The 9502-nt window shown below is 41.8% G+C and overlaps 1 protein-coding gene across 3 annotated transcripts in view; it reads right to left on the bottom strand.

Annotated features, from left to right (window-relative positions):
- RAD54B (RAD54 homolog B) overlaps positions 1–7061 on the bottom strand; it is a 108882-nt gene extending 101821 nt beyond the window's left edge. For 2 of the 3 annotated variants that reach the window (XR_010159635.1, XM_001142757.7), the window contains exon 1: positions 6947–7061. The gene's annotated coding sequence lies outside the window, so the exon portion shown is untranslated. The remainder of the gene's footprint in view (positions 1–6946) is intronic. The other variant, XM_009455664.5, reaches the window with a different exon arrangement.
- Positions 7062–9502: the final 2441 nt, after the last annotated feature.

The raw sequence follows: 9502 nt of genomic DNA on the forward strand, positions 1-9502 counted from the left end.
TTCCTTTCTGCTGACCCCAAGTTTTTAGACAGAGCTTCACTTCCTTAACCAATCCCAAATCAGAGAATCTTTTAATACATCTATGACTCGCAAGCCCCCACTTCAAGATGTCTCACCTTTTTAGGCCAAATCAATGATGCATTGATTTATAACTTTGCCTGTAACCTCTGCCTCCCCATCTTTAAAAATAGTTACATGAAAGCCATCACAGAGTTTGGGTCTTAACCATTAGCTACCCATTTTTCCTCGCTTGGCACCCTGCAATAAACGCCTCACTTTCTCTTGCTGCAAATCCCAATGTCTGTGGACAGCTTTGCTGTGCCAGGCAGGCCGTCTCAAGTTTGGTTTGGTAATACAACCATGACATATGTAAAAAGGTAAAAGGGGCCGGCGTGGTGGTTCATGCCTGTAATCCCTGTACTTTGAAAGGATGAGGCCGGAGGATCCCTTGAACCTAGGAGCTTCGTCTCTATTAAAAATTAAAATTAAGAAAAAAAAAAAGGCCGAGCACGGTGGCTCATGCCTGTAATCCCAGCACTTCGGGAGGCCGAGGCGGGCGGATCACGAGGTCAGGAGATCGAGACCATCCTGGCTAACCCAGTGAAACCGCATCTCTACTAAAAAAAATACCAAAAATTAGCCGGGCGCGGCGGCAGGCGCCTGTGGTCCCAGCTACTCTGGAAGCTGAGGCAGAATGGCGTGAACCCGGGAGGCGGAGCTTGCAGTGAGCTCAGATCACGCCACTGCACTCCAGCTTGGGCAACAGCGAGACTCTGTCTCAAAAAAAAAAAGATAAGAGGAGCATGGTGGTGCATGCCTGTAGTCTCAGCTACTCAGGAGGCTGAGGTGAGGGGGATCCCTTGAGGTCAGGAGTTCAAAACCAGTCTGGGCAACATAGCAGCAAGACTTCAACTGAAAAAACAAAAACAAAACATATGAGAATAAGCCTGAGAAAACAGGTTCAGGCTGGGCAAAGTGGCCCACATCTGTAATCCCAGCACTTTGGGAGGCCAAAGTGGGAGGATCACTTGAGCCCAAGAGAGCCCATCTCTTTTTTTTTTTAATAAAAATAAATAAATAAATAAGTTCAATAGCTAGTAAGATTTTATTTTTCATCAAGGGCTATTGAAAAGAATTTAAGATTTAAACTGAACGGTGATACGGTTTGGCTGTGACCCCACCCAATCTCACCTTGAATTGTAATAATCCCCATGTCAAGGGCAGGGCCTATTCTCGTGGTAGTGACTAAGTCTCACGAGATCCGATGGTTTTATACATGGGAGTTCCCCTGCACAAACTCTCTTGCCTGCTCCCATGTAAGACGTGGCTTGCTTCTCCTTTGCCTTCCGGCATAATTGTGAGGCCTCCCCAGCCATGTGGAACTATGAGTCCATTAAACCTCTTTCCTAATAAATTACCCAGTCTTGAGTATCTCTTTATTAGCAGTGTGAGAACAGACTAATACAAATGGTGTAAATTTAAGTATATGTCAATTTTGATAATACTATAAGCATGATATCTTCTTTAAAGCAATTTAAATAAAAATTTCAAAATGCAAGGAAATACAATTCACATACAAATATCAAACATGTTGCCTTTTTTCTATTCCACTAATCCATAAACCACATGAGGGCAGCAATCTCATGCTTGTTTTCTCCACCACTAATGACTATAATGTGTCTGTCAACAGTGACAGATACATTACCATCACTAACAAATATTTTGAATGAATGAAATCTGGCAATTTAAAAGGTATTTTTATAATTCAACTTGTTTTTACTATCCTATTTCATTTGAAAACAGTGGAATTTTTAAAATATAAATCAAGAGACTAGAACCAGGTTTCCCAACTTTCACTCAATCTTATTTCCACTAGGACTGGATAGAGGAACAGATGGAAAACAAGGACATTACATACATACATCATGTTTCTGCAATAGATAGTAGCAAGCATTCCAATTCAAAGCAACACCACAAAACACTATTTAACATAAGCCATCAGCAAGGATGAACATGACTACCAACGTTATCTGTTTCACCCAGAAATTCCAATTCTGGCAATTTAACCTAAGGAACTATCAGAGATAATACTAAGTAACTACGTATAAGAATAATCAGCTGGGCAGGACACAGTGGCTCACACGCATGTAATCCCAGCACTTCAGGAGGCCAAGGCAGGTGGATCACCTGAGGTCGGGAGTTTGAGACCAGCCAGGCTAACATGGTGAAACCCCGTCTCTACTAAAAATATAAAAATTTGAGGCCAGGTGCAGTGGCTCACACCTGTAATCCCAGCACTTTGGGAGGCCAAGGTGAGTGGATCACCTGAGGTCAGTTCAAGACCAGCCTCATCAACATGGAGAAACCCTGTGTCTATTAAAAATACAAAATTAGCCAGGCGTGGTGGCACATGCCTGTAATCCCAGCTATTCAGGAGGCTGAGGCAGGAGAATCACTTGAACCCGGGAGGCAGAGGTTGTGGTGAGCCGAGATAGCGCCACTGCACTCCAGCCTGGGCGACAAGAGCGAAACTTCGTCTAAAAAAAAAAAAATTAGCCAAGTGTGGTGGTACACGCCTGTAATCCCAGCTACTCAGGAGGCTGAGGCATGAGAATTGCTTGAACCCAGGAGGCAGAGGTTGCAGTAAGCTGAGATCGCACCACTGCACTCCAGCCTGGGTGACAGAGCAACACTCTGTCTCAAAGAAAACAAAGAAAAAAAAAAAGAATAACGATGCTAGTATCAATTACAGTAGGGGGAAAAAGGGAAACAAATGTCTATAATGAAGTACAAGATAAATTATGGTACACCCACACAACAGAACACTCTCTTCATATACCACCAAAATCGAGTCAGTACTATTCCCCAAGCTAGCCATGTTCTCTTTTTCTCTAGGCTTTGAACAAACTTTCCCTTATATAATGTTGGGAATGCTTTTTCCCACTTTTCTTTGCCTAATTAATTCTACCTTATCGTCTAGGAGTCTTAACCATGAGCCCTCTTCATCTCCTCCCAAAGACTGGACTGGAGACCTTCCTATATATGCACTACCCAAGCACTTTTCACACTGCAATGAAATTTGCCCTATCATTCCCTCTGAGCTATTAACTCAGGCATGAAATCTTACGTACAATTCATCAGTATATCGCCAGTACCAAATACACAGAAGGAGTTCAGTATTTGTTATGTGAATGATACCATTAATGGGTGGCGGGGGGGGCAGTACTTTAAAAAAAAGTTTAATGACACGAGAAATATGTTTTAATAAATCAAAGGAAAAATGGCCACAAAACATGTCCAGCCTCATTCTAATTTTTACAAAAGAAAAGAAAAATAAAAACGATAATGGGTGTATGTACATTTAAAAGACTAGAAAGCAAAGGAGCATGAGAGAACTTGTTTGAGGTGATAGAAATAATCTATATAAGATTGTAGTATGGTTACAGGAGTATATATACATCTGTATATGAAAACATCAAAATGTACACATCTAACTGCACACTGTAAATTATACTGCTATAAAGTAGATATAATATACATGTTATATATTAAAATACACAATCGTTTTTTAAAAACTAGAAAAATACATGCCACAACATTAACCCTAATTATTTCTAGGTCTGGTTAGAATACCAGTAATTTTTATTCTATTCTGAGTTATTTTCTGTATATTTCAAATTTTTTACAATGAAAATGTTACCTTTGTAATAGGGAAAAGTATCATTAATTAGATTTTTTAAATTACCATATTTCATCAAATCTAAAATGCCATCAATTGTAAGATATACTCTTGATTGTTAGTCCATATAAAAGAAATTTTTTAAAGTAAATAAAAATTTTAAAAATAAAAAATTTTTAAATTGTAAGATGTACCATTATTTTATGTATCCAAGAAAAAAAGTGTAGCCAATTAAACCATGATACACTATCATTGATGGTTAGACATTTCCCAATTTCATCAATGTTAAAATAATGAAACATGTAAATATTTGATATATAACCAGCCTTTATATAGTTTGAGCAATGAGTAGGAGAGATCACTCTCTTCTGTTTCTTATTCAAGGACAAAATAGATCTCTATTAGTATAATCTTTAATCTTAAAGCAAATTATGAAACAGATGGTTTTTGACTGCTTTAGAAGCAGTATTTACCAATACCAGAAGTCAGTACAAATTCTGACCAAACAAGTCATGCCAAAATAACTTCATTAAACTAATTTCCTTTTTATAATGGGTAAGCAGAATACTACAGGCCTCTAAATATATAATTGACACAAGTTTGAAATTGATTAACGGTAACTGTCACAGGACGACATGGATGTTAGGCCTTGCATTTAGACTCAGTTACTTAATGGTCAAATGAAACAGAACAATAGAAGCTGAAATTTAAAACTAAAGATTTTAGTGACTATAGCTCAACCGAAATAAGATAATGAGCCTTCTTAAACTAATAAATTCTAGATAGCATTAATAAAAATATGATGTCCACATCATGAAATGTAATCAGTTCTGTTCTCTACATTAGTCAGACTCCCCTCTAATACTGAAAATTCTGACACTTTTTTAAAAGGAACAGTTAAAAAATACAGTAGTTAGAAACATCAACAGTAGAAATGAAGGAAACCAGAGTGTAGTTCAGATTCTGCTATTTCAGGGATGCTTAACTTTGGGGAAGCTATTTAACTCTCTAGACACCAATTTTCTCATTTATAAAATAAAGAATGAACTAGATGCTAAAATTTCTTTCAACACTAAATGCGAAGAATTACTACCCTAAATCCTTCTACATCTAACACATGATTTCTGATTTTTCAATCCTCCTATTTTGTAAACTAATAAAAATGATAATGCAAGCATACAAGCATCAGCACAGAGCAGTGGTTAAGAAAACAGACTGACTCCGGAGCCAGCCAGGCTGCCTGGCTAGAATCCTAACTCTGCTATTTACATATGACCTTGGGCATCCATCAAGCCATTTAATTTGTTGATACATTTCAAAGTAAAATGCAGAAATCAGTACATTTCCCCCCAAAAGACCATTGCACCCTTATAGCTTTTTAAACTGGTTCTGTATGTTCATATTGTCCTGTCCATAATAAATTAATTAATTAATTAGTGCTGTCTGAGCCCTTTTCCCAGGTCCTAGAAATAAAGCCATTTGGTAGCCCTGATGTGATGCTACAACTTCTATAACACCTATTAGTTTCAGTCCTTCCAAGTAAAATGGTAAGGCCAAGCTGACAACTGCAATACACCAGATAGCCACAAGTACTTGGCACTACACTGTGGTAAATAAGAACACAACTTTGAAAGCAAATGCCTGAATATAAATGTGGCCTGACACTTCCTAATGGTCTTGCACAGTTTACTTTGGCTCCATGTGTCTCAGTTTCCTCATCTTTAAGAGGAGGTACCATAATCATACTTACACACCGGACTGTTGGGAGGATTAAATGAAATATGTAAAGCACTTAGAACAAAACTTGACACATAGTAAGCACTCAATGTTATCTGGTATAATTAGTATTATCGGAGAGTAGAAATGATGAAGGTCCTGTGAAGGAGATAGAGAAGGGGTAGTTCAACATACAGGACAATGACCAGAATCTTTGGGTTCGTCTGGGCTTTAAAGAGAGGTATGTGCAACCATCAAACGTCTAGGATGCAAGAAGGTAAGTACACCAACTCTACCAAGAACCAGCAACGGTCTCTCCCTGCTGTTGCTGCTTGTCGACTTCCAACTACATTAGGTAGTAATTATTTCACTTCATGCCTTAAATTGCTCCTTTGAGACTCCGGCTATATATAGATGGTTCCTAATTTAGGACGGTGTCACTTAGAATTCTTCGACTTTTAAGAAAGCCATGAGCATTCAGTAGAAACTGTACAAGTAACCACACAACCGTCTGTGTTCATGATTTTGCCCAACTGTAGATTAAGGTAAGTGCTCTGAGCATGTTTAAGGTAGGCTAGCGCAGCCGTAAAAAGGAATGAAATCATGTCCTTTGCAGCAACATGGGTGCAGCTGGAGGCTATTATCCAAAGCGAATTAAAGCAGAAACAGAAAATCAAATATTGCATGTTCTTACTTGTAAATGGGAGCTAAACATTGGGCATTCATGAACATAAAGATGGCAACAATAGACAGTGGAGACAACTAGAAGGGGGAGGAAAGGAGGAGCAAGGGTTCAAAAACTATTGGGTAACATGCTCACTACCTGGGTGACAGGATCAATCGTATCCAAACCTCAGCACCACGTAATATACCGATGCAACAAACCTGCACATGTACCCTCAAATCTAAAATAAACAGCTGAAAATAATTTTTTTGATAACAAAAGTAGGCTAGGCCAAGCTTTAATACGCAATAGGTTAGCTGTGTTTTAAATCCATTTTCCACTTGGGATATTTTCAACCCCGTAGTAAGTCGAGAAGCATCTGTACCTACCTAGAAAATCTTCCATAAGGTAATCGATTAAAAGGTTTTAAGGAAATACAAGAAAAACCTGACCAATGAAGAGGTAAAAGCCCCTAAAGAAGGCGTACCAACACTCTCCAGGACGCTCGCGGAGCCTTCACCCCCTGGCCCTGGGGAAGGAGATTCCCAGTGCAGGAGTGAGGGAGAGACCCAAACGCCAGAGGAGCCTGCGCAAAGCGACCGCAGTGGCGGCCCCAGGGGCCACTGCCCAGAACCATCCCTCCCACACAAACGCACAACCCTAAACCCCCACCGCCCGCCCTTCGCTCCAAGCCCCCCAGGGCCAGCAGCCAGGGCGTCCCTGGCACTTCAGACCAAAGCTGCAGGCCCGCAGAAGGCCACTTCGGTCGCTCCTGCCGCCTTCCCTCCCTCCTCCCTCGTTGGCCTGCTCCGGCGCCACTCCCTGCTTTGTCCCGCACGAGCCTACAGGCTGTCGCGGCCTCCCGAGCTTCCCCCTGCAGGACGCACCGGCGAAAATCTGACAGAAACCACCGGCCCTGCAAAGAAGCCCTTCTGGTAACCAGCTATCCCCTCGCCGCCGGAGAAGCTCAAGGATCCCGCCTCGGCGAAGCCAATCGCGGACGAGCCCGCCGCGCGTGCGCACTACCTAGCCGCTGCGCCGCCCTGTCCTGCCCTACTCTGATTGGACGACCCTACTGCATCACTGCGCATGTATCTTTGCGTTTGCCTTTAAATGCTTCCAAGTTTGATTCAAGTTTACGGTTCAATTTAAAAAATACTGGTTTAGTGCCTACTTTCAGACACAGTGTAGGTGCCGAGGCTACAGACCTCACCATCTGCGTGGATAAGTAATAAATACGGTATGATTCGGTGTTTGCGATAATAGAAATGCGTGCATCGCAGAAGTATACGATATCCTATTGGTTATTCATTTATCCGAAAAAACATTGACTTAGCGGTGCCTGCAGGATAATTTTCAAACTCTTTGTTAGGTTCTGGGAATATAGAAATGAATACGTGATTATTAGGCTCTCAGAAAAGGGGAGCCGCCTCCGGACTTGGAAAAGCATTAAAGCATGTTAAGTAGGAAAGTTACATCATTCAATGAGTATTTACTGAGCACCTTCTAAGTGCTAGGCGGTAACACAGTCAACTATCCCTGAAAAATGGTATTAGAAAGGCTAATCTGAAAGGAGAGAGAATGGCTAAAGGTTGTTTATTGAGTTTTATCCAGCAGTTTGACAAAAAGTAAAAGCTAAAAAATATCAAGGGTGAAATGAAGATGTGAAACAATGGGAACTCTTGGGCTGCTGGTAGGAGTGTAAATAGGTACAGCCATTCAAAAGAGTAATTTGAGGCTGAGAGCGGTGGCTTGTGCCTGTAATCCCAGTACTTTGGGAGGCCGAGGCGGGCGGATCACTTGAGGTCAGGAGTTCGAGACCAGCCTGGCCAACATGGTGAAACCCGGTCTGTACTAAAAATACAAAAATTAGCTGGTTTTGGTGGAGCGCGCCTGTAATCCCAGCTACTCAGCAGACTAAGGCGGGAGAATCGCTTGAACCTGGGAGGTGAAGGCTGCAATGAACCGAGATGGTGCCACAGCACTCCAGCCTGGGCAGCAGAGAGACCCTGTTTCAAAAAAAAAAGAGTAATGTGCTTAAGGAGCTTTTATCCTGGGAACTTTTTCCAGTCATAAAGAGCACCTCATAGGTTGAGTTGTGCTTTTGGCAGCTCCTGGAGCCAGCATTACAAGAATTTGAAATGGGGACCTGCCAAGGTTGGGCACCTTAGTAAACCGCACCCCCCTCTTCTTTGGACTGGGACACATAAAGAGTAAGGGTAACCAGAAAACAAGCTAGCTTCATAGTGTCTGCAGCCTACCTTAATATCATCTGGGGAGTTCAGAAAATCTAAAACAGATTGGCTAAAGGTGACCTGGGACATTCCTCTTGCAGATTTGCATCTGGTTTGCTCCTTCACTTCAGATCATTACTCACATATCAACTTGTCAAAGGGCTTTATCTGACAGTCCATTGCTCTCTTGTCTCATCTTGTATCTCCCTTACCCTGCTTTATAGATTTCATCACACTTTCCATTCCCTAACATATACTTATTTGTTAATTGTTTTTCTATTACTCTCAGAATATAAGCTACATGAGGGCAGGATCTTTGCTTTATTCTCTGCTGTACCCATGTGTTTAGAATAGTACTAGTCTTTTTTGTTTTGTTTTGTTTTTTGAGACGGAGTCTCACTCTGTCACCCAACTGGAGTGCAGTGGCATGATCTTGGCTCACTGCAACCTCTGCCTCCTGGGTTAAAGCAATTCTTCTGCCTCAGCCTCCCAAGCAGCTGGGACTACAGGCATGCGCCGCCACCACGCCTGGCTAATTTTTTGTATTTTTGGTAGAGACAGGGTTTCACCATATTGGCCAGGCTGGCCTTGAACTCCTGACCTCGTGATCTGCCCACCTCGGCCTCCCAAAGTGCTGGGATTAAAGGCATGAGCTACAGCACCCAGCCAGAACTGTACTAGTCTTACAGACCGCACTCAATAAATATTTGTTGATATTTATTTGGAGGCCAAGGCAGGAGGATCACTTGAGGCCAGGAGTTTGAGACAAGACCAGCCTGGGCAACATAGTGAGACACTGTCTCTTAAGAAAAGAAAAGAAAGAAAGCTGGAAGAAGTGTACACATGAACACTCTGTTCTGTTTTTGCAAGTGTTCTGTAAGTCAAACATTAGTTCAAGTAAAAAGTTTAAAAAGGCCAGGCGTGGTGGCTCACGCCTGTAATCCCAGCACTTTGGGAGGCCAAGGCGGACGGATCACTTGAGATCAGGAGTTCAAGACTAGCCTGGTGAACATGGTGAAACACTGTCTCTACTAAAAATACAAAAATTAGTTGAGCATGGTGGTGAGTGCCTGTAATCCCAGCTACTGGGGAGGCTGAGGCAGAAGAATTGCTTGAACCCAGGAGGCGGAGGTTGCAGTGAGACAAGATCATGCCATTGCACTCCAGCCTGGGCAACAGAGCAAGACTCTATCTCGAAAAAAAAAAAAA

This window comes from Pan troglodytes, chromosome 7 (assembly GCF_028858775.2).
Source record: "Pan troglodytes isolate AG18354 chromosome 7, NHGRI_mPanTro3-v2.0_pri, whole genome shotgun sequence".
Lineage (NCBI taxonomy): Eukaryota > Metazoa > Chordata > Mammalia > Primates > Hominidae > Pan > Pan troglodytes.